Genomic DNA, 14,894 nt, shown 5'->3' with positions numbered 1-14,894 from the left:
TATAAAAGAAATCACACTAACTGTAACTGCCCGTAAAGGAATATAAAAGAAATCACACTAACTGTAACTGCCCGTAAAGGTGAGTTGAGGGTGACTTGACTCTGGGGGGATATCTCCATTAAGAATAATAGAAACACCCCCATGAGCTCTACCATCACCAACTGCATGATGATGGTAACCAACAAAATGTCTGAAAGACAAAGTGTCAAAATTCCTTAGGAAAGTTTCCTGTAACCAAATAGCTAAAGGATTGTACTTTTGAATTAAAGTTGAACTTCATTAAAATTTTGTTTTAAACCACGACAATCCCATTGAATAATTAAATTTATCATTGCAACTTTAACAATTGTTTTTGAATATACTACCTTTTCCCGCGAGGCTGGGATACCCGTACACTGCGATCCCGAGCCTTAGTTTGATGCGAGGGAGGAGACTCGAGGAGCTCGATACGCCTTTAATATAATCTGATGTTGTCAAAGTTTTGAATTCCTGCTTATGTGACCAGTTTAAATCTGTCGGAACAGAGGTGCATTTTGTAGATACTTTAACTACGCCTGTAGGATTTCTCTCGAGATGAAATGGGAAAGAGTGCAGTTAGATCTACTTACTTTCGAGCATCGAAATATCATATTTTTCGTTCAGACATTACCTGTTGAATTATTTTTGCTTTTGTCATATTGGGCATTCGCGAGAATAAGCAAAGTGCTTACCCTTGCAATTGGTATAACACAAATGCGCCTGTTATGTAACGCTGTCGTGGCCAACATGACCACAACGAGCGCAGGTGTCCTTACCTCTCCAGACGGTTTTGCTATGTCAAAATTTCTGACATTTGTAACATCGAAGATAACCTGCTTTGAGAGTCATTGGAATATCAGGACGATTGAAATTTAGGATATAGGTGCTTGCAGGAATCACCTTTTCTCCTCGGCGTACGCCATTTCCTTTAACATGGGAGACGCCTTGAGGAGAAAGATATTCCACCATTCCTCAATTACGAGGAACCACGGCCATGCCCTTTACATTTTCTTTGTATTATCAAATAAATTAAAAACGTTCTCTGTATTAGAAAGGTTCTATTTATTAATTTTTAAAGATCTCCATTGGCGTCCAGTCCGTCAACGTATCAATTTTAAAATACTGTCTATTACGTATTCTGCCCTAAATGACAATTCTTCACCGTCAACGTATCAATTTTAAAATAGTGTCTATCACGTATTCTGTTCTAATAACGATTCTTCACCTCAATCCTTAGAAACCCTCAACACCAATAAACCTTGCAAAATCCTTCATTCACATCAGACAACCTCTGGGGGCTCAGTGCGGGGGGGGGGGGGGTGTCCATCAAATGGGCACAAAAGCAGACCCAACCTTTCTAAAGTAAAATTTTGCGTAGAATACGATGCCGAGTGGTAATCAGCCCGCCATTGGGGTGTTTTCGAGATATTCCGGGCCAAAAGTTAAATGAGTTTAGTAGTTGTTTTCGCTAAAAGATGTCGTAAGACCATTCATTCTGTTTATATGTTTAAATCATAGTTTCTGTGTTTTAGCAAAGTGACCCCCAGATATACCCCAAATAACGCTAGAGACCATTTATCTTTTAACAATTTTCGAGCCCGATGGGAGAAAACAACATCTAGTTGCTTGTCCCAGGGCCCAGACGCGAGCCCTGTCTCACGTAGGGTGTAAATCTGTTTTCGGTTTTTATTCTAATTTAATAAAACATATAATAAGTATTGTATTATACTGTAATTCGAGATACCAAACCATTTCGCTTTTAAACATGCATAAACGCACGTAGACCTAAATGTTTTTTCCACTCGTGTCTGAATGTGGACGAATAAAAACTTCCTCGAGCAATGATATTTGCCACTAAACAGTGGCCATGACATTGTGAAACACGTCATTATTATTAATCAGAGAGAGAGAGGGGAAGGGGGAGAGATGGGGTTAAAAGGGTCTATCCCGATTTGAACAGAGTCTCAAAAATAAAATCCCGATTACGTATGAAATTTATGCGCCAAAATATTGAGGAATGGTGTGTTTACCCTGTCTCAAAATGTCAGCTCAAAATATTTAGTCGTTTGGACGTGAACGGCAAAATTGCTTATATGGAAACGTAACCCTTTTAAAGATACATTCCCGGGTACAAACTGGGTGATTTGGTCAAAAAACATATTCAAACTAATTAATTTATCATAATTGTGCTTCAAATCCTTCTCAAAACATTGCAATTGTCAGGGAGTAGCCGTGTATAAAAAATCGATCAAAAGAGGCCATGGTTGTGTCACGTGACACAACGGTATGAAGTCGGAGGAGAATTCATTGCATACACAAGTCGATATTGCCTTTATCGCTGACTATTTATTACAAATATCGAAGCCGTATTAAATTCTGGGATTATCCACTGCCCGCGTCTTTTTCCGTAATTTTTATCTCAGAAAGTGTTGTACGTCTAACTTTTCATAAAGTTTATCAACATATACATCAGGCGCTCAATCTTCGCGTGCAGACACGCCTTTTAACCTCTGGGGTCACAAAGAACAAAGGTGAATTTAGCAAGTTTACATTTTTATTGAAAGTGTGATTACTTTCGATCATTTTCAGCTTATTTTCATGATACAAGAATGACCGCGCATTCACTTTCAGTGCAAATGAACCCATTTGACCTTTGATCCCGAATATCTCGAAAACGCCCCAACGGCGGGATGATTACCACTCGGGATCGTATTCTACGCAAAATTTTACTCTAGAAAAGTTGGATCTGGTTTTGTGCCCATTTGATGGACCCCCCCCCCCCTCGCTGAGCCTCCAGACTATCAGGGAATCCAGTATTTTTCTAGTAAGATTGGATATTTCTAATTTCCATATATACCTAAATTGCGATACTTTTATTGGAAGTAACCACCCGATAAATAATTTTCTGGGAACGTAGCTTTAAGATTTCGGGTCAAATTTTTCGTTGGGTGACCTGATAATCGATTCCCGTTCCTTTAGAGGTCTATACAGCGAATGACCTGTGTCGAAAGGTAAATTTTATCTACATACTATTTTTATAAAATATAAGTCTTGTTTTATCCAGACACCGCATAATACAGCTTGGGACACCGGTCTCCATTTCCAGATTAAGACTGATGGGTTTAAGTTGTTTGAAAACGTATCACATATATATCGGGTTAGTTGCTCGGCCCTAAGGTAGAGGATTTTAAGGGATTTTAACACAAAATTAAGCAGTTTTATTCTCCAAAACATTTTCCGGATTGGCCATTTAACGTCCACTCGACACAAACTAGGTCATTTCGAGACCAACATATGGTTCAGTTTTATTTTAATAATTAGCTTGCGCGTAGGGTTCTTTAGCAGGAAACCGGAGAAAAGCCACGTGGTTGACATGCGACCCTTCTCCTTGTCAAGTACAATTGTGGAATCGACAATTTTGGAATTGACTCAATGGCAGACCTTATGATACAACGCGCACGCGCTAACCAACCACCATCCAGAACCCCTTGACAATTCAACGAGAATTTACAGGACAAAATAGATTTGGGTGTGTGATGTCAAGGGTTATTGTACTTATTTGGAGCATTATTATCACATGGTACGGTTGAACTACAAAAAACTCATATAAATAGAATTAATTTGATAACTCCTAGACACTTCATGGGTACACAGTAATTTGTAAGAAATTGTAGTAAACCGTGTTTGATCTAAATAGCAGGATGAAGGCTTTTGCTTTTTTAGTTGTTTTTCTCGGTAAGTTATTTTTTTAAAATTAAGTTTAATATTTAATAGATTTATTTTCAATTTAAATTTATGAGGATTAACGTGCACTCGACCCACACTTGGTCATTTGGGGACTAACACCATTTTTTTTTTCAGTAATTCACTTACGCGTAGGGATTTTAGCAGTGGGAGGAAATCGGAGAACCCGGAGAAAATCCTCGACGTTGGACAGGCCGGTACAAGCGAGGATTTGAAACTAAGTAATTTGACTCAATGACAGACCTTATGCCATAAAGTGCACGTATTAAACCATTCGGCCACCCAACTATATTTGGACCCAATATACTAGAGACATCTTTGCTTTACATTAAAAAAATGAAGAAAATAAATATGTTAATTTAATCAGATTTGACTTGTGTTGAGAAGTTGGTATCGTTCTATATTTTAAGTTTAAATATGTATTACGTAAGAGCTAACTTCGCTTGCTGCAGGTCTTTCTTCAGTTGTTATAAATTATTAATCAGATATTTAATCACATGACACGCCTATAATCACCTCCCTAGAGTATCGGATGGTGAGGTTTAAATGGATTTCATAATTTAATTTTGAAAAACGGGAAATTGAGGCCGGGTCTCGATTTACAAGTACCGCTTCTACGATAATAAACAATCTCTGTCACGTTTATTTTGCATTATCAATTACGGAATCATTATAGAAATCTTAGAGAATTTATCTTTCAGCATTGGCTCAGTATGTTGGCGGCAGTTGGTACTAGCTAATGTTGGGATATAAATGGTTTTGTGTTAAATAAATGACAGTTTAATTCATCTCCCGTTTTGTATTTCGAAACAAAAATTTATTCATATACAAATTCTCCCATTAGTTAAAGGTGCAATATATAAGATTTAGATAAAGAGCCCGCCATTCTCGCTATAATAGTGCAAACATAGATAATTCAAAATGATAATTCTGAGTACCGTTTTAAGTTTTGACATAAAGTGTTTATTATCGCAGCAACGTTACTTGTTAATCGAGACTCAGTCAGGTTGTGATTTAAACTTGACGATATCTTGGGGTGTGATGTGAACATTTAAATAGTTCATAAATTTCACCTTTGATATTTCTAATCGTTATTAAATGCACTAGTATCAAGAATATACAGTCACAATGGGTAGAACCCCTGAAAACGTTGGCCTATAGGTGTTAAGTAATACCTGATTGGGGCCATTAATTAATTAAGAACGCTGTGTGTGTCCGCTTCCACCTAACTGATATCGCAGACAAGAAATTAGTGTTTATCTAATCTAACATATGCAAGGAGAAGGTCGAACCATCAAACACAACAAATAATCCATTATTATTATTCAAAAAGGCATAACATTTCATATTTACAATACAATTTATTTTTTATATTTACGATAGAAAAATAATTTAGTCTTTAACTTAGCATTGACTATGTTTCTTTTGAAACCTCAACAATTATCAAAACTTTCAAACCCGATGAACAAGATATTCGCGTCTTACTTTATGGGGACACCAGATCAGACAAATCAACTAACAAAAATATTGTATGTGCTGTTCATGGTTTAATTAATCTAACCAAATGATTTGACATTTAATAATAAATAACTATTAAGTCCAAATAAGATTGTTATCACACCTGTGAACTAGTATTTCGATCTAGTTTATACTAAATTAATTACGGATCTTAATGGAAATAAAATATTGGTTAAATAAAAAAAAATATTTTCCTTATTCAAAGTTAGATTTAATATCTTCCCATCAGGTTAAGACTGTTGGTCTTTGGTTATACCCTTTTGGTGGGGTTATAAGGGTACCCTCCAATTTCACCTACGTCCCATTTCGAATACAGCTTCTAACAACAGATTCTCTGGTGGTTTTATTATCCATACCTATACTCTCTCTATAGCTAAAATAGATTCTTCCTTAACACATCCCATTTAGGCTATAGCGAATTTGAAAATAAACACAATAAGATAACAGCAATTTTGACTGAAGAATAAATGTACAAAATTTGAAACAATTCATCTTATATAGATAAGCAAGTATTAAACCCAATGTACAAATATTTATCAAAACAAAAATGTACCCTGCATTGATATTTTTGCTTTGATTTTAAAGAAAACAAGCTATAATAAACCATGAATAAGCTTTTTTTTTACAATAATCGTTGCCTTAATTACATCTCTTAATCGGTGGAACAGTTCATTGCTGATTAATTTTGTAGTCGAAATGGGGTGTAGTCGAAAAGGGAGTGAACCGTTATAACATGCTATCGAGAAAACACACCGATCAAAGCATACACATCATTTTTAACCCGCCGGTTAATTAACACACCTCTCTACAGTAACAACACACTGTCTTTATCCGCCATTTTTATTATACACAATAGAATTCCAGTGAAGTAACCCATCATAATTAACCATATGATATCCCGATAAATAATCTAATTTGTAGATCTGCAATTAGTCACGTGAAGGTCAGGACATTATTTGAGTTTCTCTATTTGTTGATAGCAAGAACCGGTAATAATTATCTTGAATAAAACTACGTTTAGAAAACGAGGCATTTTTTTTAGCCAACCTCGTTTGGACAAAAATGCCGAACAAGGCATTTTGAGGTTTATAGTGTCGTTCCTCCATTTTTAAATTAAATCATTAAATTGCGATCGTATTTTAATCCGATGTCATAGGGTGTTGATTATATCCTGTCATGTGAATAAATGTTTAAATAATTTATATAACATTTAAAGCCAAAATAAAAACTTGTTATTGGCAGATTTGGCATCTTTAAGAAATTAGTAAAATGTATATTTTATATTCATTTTGCATTATCCATTTTTAAGCAACGGCCAGCTCTGTATCTAATTCTTACATGAAGTATCTTTAAGGAAACCCATCAAATCAACTCAACAATTTATTTTCATCTGAATCAAAGAGGTTTGTAAAAGAACCCTTGGCAGTTGGAATTCGGTAAGGAGTAGGCGGAAACACCGCTGTCTTGGCAAAATGTCCAGAATAGCGCGCTACATGGCGTATACACATCTTCATTACCCGCATGGTGCAGACAAGTAGGCATTTAATCCCGATTTCATTTCTGTTCCTGTTAATTTCTTCATGGTGACAATGTGTACATATTGTACATGGTCTTGTGGTATCTTTCACGTTTGTCTTATCTTTTCAGCCGTAGCAGTTACAGAAACCAATGCTAATGATGCATGTAGTACATGCAAACCACCGGAAGCTGGTGCTGCGAGTTCTGATTGCAAGTAAGTAATTATCCCTGATTAATTAGATGGATTTCTATGTGTTTTTACTCGAGTACTTTGGTTTAAGTCTGCAACCTGTTTGACTCAGTTTTGCATACCGTTTTCGTATTTACATTTTGGTGTTAAAGCTGTTTAAGTAATTCTTCAATTCTTGTTGTTAGTGCTATTCGTAAATTTTATACACGATTGGTGTGACAAGGGGAATAACTCTTATTAACGAATAAATTTCGACAGGGTTCAACCTGATGGTAATGAGAGAATGGGAGCAATATGGGTCACACGCAGGGCTCACACTGGCTTTCAATTATTTTCCCACCAAAATGGATGGTAATTGTTATATAAAAAAATGTTCATATTTTTTTTCCGCCAACTGGTATATTTTATCTGCCAAAAATGTGTGACAAAAAAGACATTTAACAAGTTTATTTCTCGGGCCTACTATAAAGCAATTACCGGTATGTACGGCAACTTAAAACCCCCGTCTTTACATAATACATTAACTCAGTTTTGAGATGATTTCCTATGGTTAATTATATATTTTATGTGACTTTAGTCTACTCGCCCACCTATTGCACAATACATTTTCAGTATTTACACGTTAAATCTGATCCACGGATTGCCCATTTTCTGTAAATTTATGTTTATTGTCCCCCGCCTTTCGAAGAAAGCAGGGGTCTATTAAAATGGGTTCGTCTGTCTGTCCGTCCGTCACACTTTTTGGGCCACAATAACTCTCCTTCTAATTGACCTAGAATGTCTGTCCGTCACACTTTTTGGGACACAATAACTCTCCTTCTAATTGACCTAGAATGTTTACATTTGGTGTAGGTGTTTATTAGGTCAATGCCTTGATGGAGTTCGAAGATGGGCATTTTCGGATTAGGGTAAGCAGAGATAAGCAATTTGATTGGTCGATGCTTTGGGACACGATAACTTAAGTTCTAATTAAGTGAGAGTGATGACACTTGGTGTATAGTTTCATTACATCAATACCTTGACTAAGTTCGATAATGAGCATTTTCTGCTCAGGGTAAGCAGAGCGATAAGCAATTTGATTGGCCGAGAATTTGGAACACAATAACTCTCCTTCTAGATGAGCTAAATTGTTCAAACTTGGTGTAGGTTTTTATTGGGTCAATGCCTTGATGGAGTGTGAAGATGAGCATTTTCTGCTAAGGGTAAGTAGAGATAAGCAATTTGATTGGTTGATGCTTTGGGACACGATAACTTTAGTTCCAATTAAGTGAGAATGATAAAACTTAGTGTATAGTTTCATTACATCAATACCTTGACTAAATTCGATAATGAGCATTTTCTGCTCTGGGTAAGCAGAGCGATAAGCAATTTGATTGGCCAAAATTTGGAACACAATAACTCTCCTTCTAATTGAGCTAAAATGTTCAAGCTTGGTGTAGGTGTTTGTTAGGTCAATGCCTTGATGGAGTGTGAAGATGAACATTCTCTGCTTAGGGTAAGTAGAGATATGCAATTTGATTGGTTGATGCTTTGGGACACGAAAACTTTAGTTCCAATTAAGTGGGAGTGATGAAACTTGGTGTATAGTTTCATTACATCAATACCTTGAATAAGTTCGATATTGAGCATTTTCTGCTCAGGGTAAGCAGAGCGATAAGCAATTTCATTGGCCGAGACTTTGGAACACAATACCTCTTCTTCTAATTGAGGTAGAATGTTTAAACTCGATGTAGATGTTCGTCTTGACTGAGTTCAATGATTAACATATCGAGCTAAAGCTAAGCAGAGATAAGCAATTTCCTTGGTCGATGCTTTGGGACAAGATAACTTTGATTCTATCTGATAGAGAGTGATGAAACTTAGTGTATAGTTGATAATCAGTTTGATTGTTCGATACTTTTGAAAGAAAATAGATGTGCGATTAATTAATATGTGTCATATATTTATTTGGGGATTTCGGCGGGGGACATCAGCCTCACTGTTGGCTTGTTATTAACGGAAAAGGTATCAGAATCTTTATCCCTGAAAGAATGATACAAATTTCGAGTTTATTTTGTAAGAGATGCTTACAATTAGATCTATACTCATCGATCACTTTAGACGAGCATTTTGGCGCCTGTAATATTACAATATGAAGCAATTGACTCGTTCTTACGTGTCCACCAATGGTGATAATATAATTTGAAATAAAAAAATCCGATTACTTGACACTTTTGAAAAAGATAAATATGCAATTAATTAAAGACGGGTTCCCAGAAAAGTATTTATCGGGTGGTTATTTCCAATAAAAGTTTGGTAATTTTGGTATATATGGAAAATAGAGATATCCAATCTTACTAGAAAAATACTGGATTCCCCGAAAAACACTTATGGCGCGTATACAGGACAAAAATGTAAGGGTTCCCCTAATCGACAGCCCGACGTTTAGGAATTTCTGCACGCGTGATGTCAAAGGTTACATGCGAACATTCAGCCCTTGATGTATAAGTTGATAAACTTTATGAAGAGTTAGACGTACAACACTTTCTGAGATAAAAAAGACGCGGGTAGTGGATAATCCGAGAATTTAATTAGGATTCGATATTTGTAATAAATAGTAAGCGATTAAAGACAACATCGTCTTATGTATGCAATGCATTCTCCTCTGACTTCCAAGAGAGGTAAGTCACGTGACGTAAACATGACCGGGTTTGATCGAATTTTTAGCAGGACATTCCTTCGCAATTACAATGTTTGAGAATGATTTGAAGCAAAATTTTTGACAAATTAATTAGTTTGAATATGTTTTTAGTCCATATATACCATTAAATCACCCAGTTTGTACGCGGGAACCCATCTTTGATATGTGTCATCTATTTATTTTGGGATTGCGGCTGGGGACATCAACCTCACTGTTGGTTTGTTATAATTCAAATCTCGTTTTGTTGGCCTACACTACAGTTTGATCTGTGAACAGAATTCCGGGAGTCACAAATGGAAAGAAAAGAAAATTAACTTTAAAAAGTCTTTGCCTTTCTGTCAAGGTCCACCCGCGTGCCCCTTTACGTGATCTCCGACACAAACCTGAAATATCACTTTGGAGTCGAGGCCATGGGAAGTTAACAGAAACGAAACGCAATTTATTACTTTAAGTACCGTTCTGTTGGAAATGGTCCAACTGTGTCTTACTTATAATATACAAGAACCAGTATATAAAAATTGTGACCGAAAACCAAAGATATATCTTAGCTATGCATATTATACACATCGTATCCAAAATGATAATGATTTCAATAAAAGAGTTGACAAAATTATGGATAAATGAAGTTTTGATAAATAGATAAATAAGGAATATATAGTTTGTATGATCCCATACATGCCTTACCAAACCATCTTTTTTCACTAGTGAGCAAGATACAATCGCAAACAAGGACCAGGATACAGATTGGAGAAAATTATGGTTTGGTCAGATATGCATGGTCTCTGTACGGTATTATGTCACTTTGACAAAAGTTCAATTATCCATAAATATCTGAATGAAATCATTCACATTTTGGATATTTGAACCCACTGCTTTTCACATTAGATTAATGTTTGATCATTTGATTCTATTTCAGGAAGATAAGAAAATACATTGATTGTGTGATAACCGCTCGATGTCCAGGTCTAGCTGAGATAAAGCTGAAATTTGGTTATGAGAGCTGTAGCAGTGGTAAGAAGGCGTTTTTAGTATATTATAGATCTCAATCCCTCCGCCCACACCGTTGACATATTTCCGTCCGTTCATGATTCAATATTAAATAACCGACATTTAATTTACCATTTTTATCCACGTGGGTTTTTTTTCAGTCCACCAACCGAGTTTGTTTGAACGTAAATGTTGAAATCTGCAATATATTATCTGTGTACCACTACAGATAACAAAATATCAGCATAATGATAACAGCTTGTTTTACTGTCAGTAAACTCATGTTTATATAGCGTTCAACAATTAGGGAAATTGGCTACGAACGGGATTTGAGTCAGTCTCACACCCCAAAATCACCATTATACATGTAGTTGTTTATTACCATAGCTGACCACTACGTTTTTCATTTTAACCATACATTATGCTAAAGCTAAATCTACCTATTGCAGGTCTTTCTTTAGGCCTGAAATGTTATCTAAATTATTAATTAGACATTAATTAACCTATCCAGACCATAATCAACTCTAGATGGCATCGCTAGCCTGCGATCTTCAGTGGATTATGAGCCGATTTACTGTATAACTTTCCTTCACGATTTAACGATTAAATGGATAATCGAGGCTATGCTGTTTATCGTATTGACTTTAGTAATGATGATCGAGGCTAGGCGGAAATTTCAAACGCTTAGTTCTCGGTTCATAGTGGATCAATTTGAATGAAATTTTCAGCAAATTGCCTTTACATTATCTAGTTTTTAACTAGTATAGTGAGAACTGCCAACTCGTTATCGAATCTCCCATAATGTATCTTTAAGAAAATGGCCAGGTTATACACATATCATATGTAGCATGTCAATATGTTAATCCAACACAGCGAATACATTCTTAGGACCAAGGTCGTAGAGTTTATAAACTAGTATCATATATTATCAAAACCAGCTGGGGGTTAATAAGTTCAGTTATTCAATGTGTCTAAATAATCGTCCATATTTTGAAAGACAGACAATTTGATTAAAGTTATGGAACAGTTTGTCATATGTATTGGTGATTGCATTACCATTCTGTTTTGTTTTTTAATTCGAAGGTGCTGGTCGAGCCATATCATGGATGTTGCCATTGGTTATGTTAGTAATGTCAAAGACGTTCTCTGGTTATTAAACAACAAGACGAAGAAAAAGAAGTACCCATATCTATCAATCTACAGCGTATTAATGTCCATCCGCATTAGCATATGAGAAATATGTAAAAATACCAATAAAATATTATATACCAGAACAAATTTAAACCTCTTCTAATTAACTTTAATATGTTCCATAGAATAAATACAGTTAGTAATCTGCTTTAATTTCAAAGGTTCTTGAACCTATATATGTAGCGTTAACCGAATAAACATAATATTATAATGTAGATATATATATATGTCACTTTAAGTAAATAAAGATATAATCAGTTTTAGTAAATAAGCACAATTAAACGATGCAATGTAACATTTGCGTTAATTTTATAACAAACCCAATGGAAATAAAATGAATAAGGTTTTAAGTTCCACTATCCGCACGTGCGGGCTATTGAAGAGGGGCATAGGCCATACAGTGTGCTATGTGGTGAATTTTGTCCATTAAGCGGCGCTACGGCCTACTCTTAATCTTATTTCGAATTCCAGCTGTCAAGGGTTATTTTACGTGTACGCCAATGTGTACATCAGACCTGACACTTTCCTTGCCAGGGCCGCCAAATGAACTTAGTTGGTATTGTTATGCGTCACGTGACTAGAAGTGACTTAATTAAGTCACGGAAGGAACTTCATGGATTATGGCCCCTGATTGTACGAAAAAATCACGTTTTTAGCTTGTGGACTCTCTTGAGGTCACAATGTTCATCCATCCGATTTTGATGAAACTTGCAATGTATGTTTATAACCCAACGATCTCGGTTCCTGTCGACATTCGCGCATATCGGACTGTAACCTCCTGAATTATGACCCCTGATTGTAAGATGTCCCTCTAGATATCCCAATTTTTGTCCGATTTAACAAAACGGGTTAATTATATATCATCGTTACACCATAATGATTGTTGAGTTCAAATTTCGTGAAAATCGGACCGAAATTGCCGGACAAAATGACCGCTCCTCGTATAGGCCTGCAGCCAAAATTTCTAGCTTGCTTAGAAACACAATTCCGCAACAAGGTCCTCCCTACTAAACAACTATACATTTTTGGAAAGCTTATAACACCAGGAACACAAATCCAGAGAATTCCAAGCACAGTGTTTGCAATAACTCGATTTAGGGCCATATGAAAATTGTGATAATTGCCAAGTAAATGCTATAGTTATACTAACCATTGTGAAGTTGAAATAAAATTAAATATTGGAGAAAACACCCAATGCCTTCATCCTCGGTTATATTTTGATTTAAATCAAAAAGGGGGAATATATACTGGACGGGGAATGCTCAATAGTCCGGGTTTACTAGTTCACAAGTCCGCGGGTTCATTAGTCCACCGATATCTATTATTTGGATTAGGGTTAGGTTCATTGATACCCATATTTATAGTATTTCTTATAGCGGCGGACTAGTGCACCGGCGGACTTTGCATTCCATTTGCGGTAATATGGGTTATCTCCCTTTATGGACCAGTAATTTGTTTAAAGAATTTATTCGATAAACTGAATAGGATTTAACTACAGACGAGGGCCTATATAAGTTCGACTTTTTTCAGATAGGATTTGAGACTAAAGTTCTAACAAATATTTAAACTGAAACATGAGGCAACGTGAAGTTGGCATGTTATTCGGGATTCGCGAATCCTGAATACCGTGCTGGCTCGTTATTCGGGATTCGCCAATAACGAATAACGAGCCAGCACGTTATTCGGGATTTGGGATTCACCACTAAAAACTGAACGATCTATCTTGCATCTGACCATTCCTCATTGGGTGACCGATTAGCACGGAGACGACCGTTTCTCAAGCGAGTGGGGTACTGAATGGTTTGTTAGAGTGCACGAGGCAGTCATCTCCAGCAATCACCTGTTTTATTGCCGAATCCCGAGTACCCCACTCGCTTGAGAAACGGTCGTCTCCGTGCTAATCGGTCACCCAATGAGGAATGGTCAGATGCAAGATAGATCGTTATGTTTTAGTGGCGAATCCCGAATAACGTGCTGGCTCGTTATTCGTTATTGGCGAATCCCGAATAACGTGCCAACTTCACGTTGCCCTGAAACATAGCATCTACAGATATTTAGTTTTCTCACTAAAGTAGATATGGCCAAAACTGAATAATACTGTAATGGGAGTGACAACATTGTAATGGAGAGAAAACAAAACAAATGGAGTTTAATATCTTACTGTTCTGCTCTAACCCTCTATCCGATTTAAAAGAAATGTTCGAATATATCACCTTTACATCAAAATGGCGGTTGTATGCGAATTTCGTATAAATCCGACAGAAACTGCCGGAAAAAATGCCCGATCGCTCCTTGTACGCAAATAGTCTAAAATTATGTAATACCAAGGTTGTACACCCTCTTGAAGTCACACTTTTTATCTGATTTTAATGAAACTTTAAATGTATGTTCATAACGCAAAACGATACTGGTTCCTATCGATATATGCGCATTTCGGACTGTAACTTCCTAGATTATGGCCCATGATTGTGGATATGATTTTAAAAAAAAAGTTTAAATATATCATCGTAATTAACACCTAATGATGGTTAAAGGAAAATACTACCGCACAAGGTTGTTTCAATATGAAAAATAACGTTAATATTAGAATAATTGTGGCCCTGCGAAATTTTAAAAGTTACTCTGAACATTCTTACAAAGGAAAAATATACCCCAAAAAAACCGAATTGACATTTATGCATATGTGCAGCTTTGTTTTGATTTTTTCCGTAGATAATACGGTATTATCTATGTTGCAACTGAGCACTGCATTCCGTCATTTGACTAACTGGAAGCATAAACATCGTCAATTGCGTTGCTTGGGGATGTACTAATAGCACCAACAATAAATCGCGAAGCACGTGTCATTTTTTTTTAGTTTAATTTCCAAGCGAGACAACACGCAGAAAGGTCTGAACATAGCGATGTCAACGATGTCGATTTAGGGCCATATGAAAATTGTGATAATTGCCAAGTAAATGCTATAGTTATACTAACCATTGTGAAGTTGAAATAAAATTAAATATTGGAGAAAACACCCAATGCCTTCATCCTCGGTTATATTTTGAT

At 36.1% G+C, this 14,894-nt stretch overlaps 1 long non-coding RNA gene across 1 annotated transcript; it reads left to right on the top strand.

The window, feature by feature from the left end:
* Positions 1-3,603: 3,603 nt before the first annotated feature.
* Positions 3,604-12,132, top strand: LOC126825174 (uncharacterized). The gene is made up of 4 exons (XR_007681824.2): positions 3,604-3,753; positions 6,928-7,012; positions 10,585-10,679; positions 11,739-12,132. It is a non-coding gene; the product is annotated as an uncharacterized LOC126825174 (long non-coding RNA).
* Positions 12,133-14,894: the final 2,762 nt, after the last annotated feature.

The sequence above is a fragment of the Patella vulgata genome, chromosome 6 (genome assembly GCF_932274485.2).
Source record: "Patella vulgata chromosome 6, xgPatVulg1.2, whole genome shotgun sequence".
NCBI classification, from domain to species: Eukaryota; Metazoa; Mollusca; class Gastropoda; family Patellidae; genus Patella; species Patella vulgata.
The sequence above is the reverse complement of the archived record's forward strand: the minus strand, read 5'-3'. Positions and strand labels throughout refer to the sequence as shown.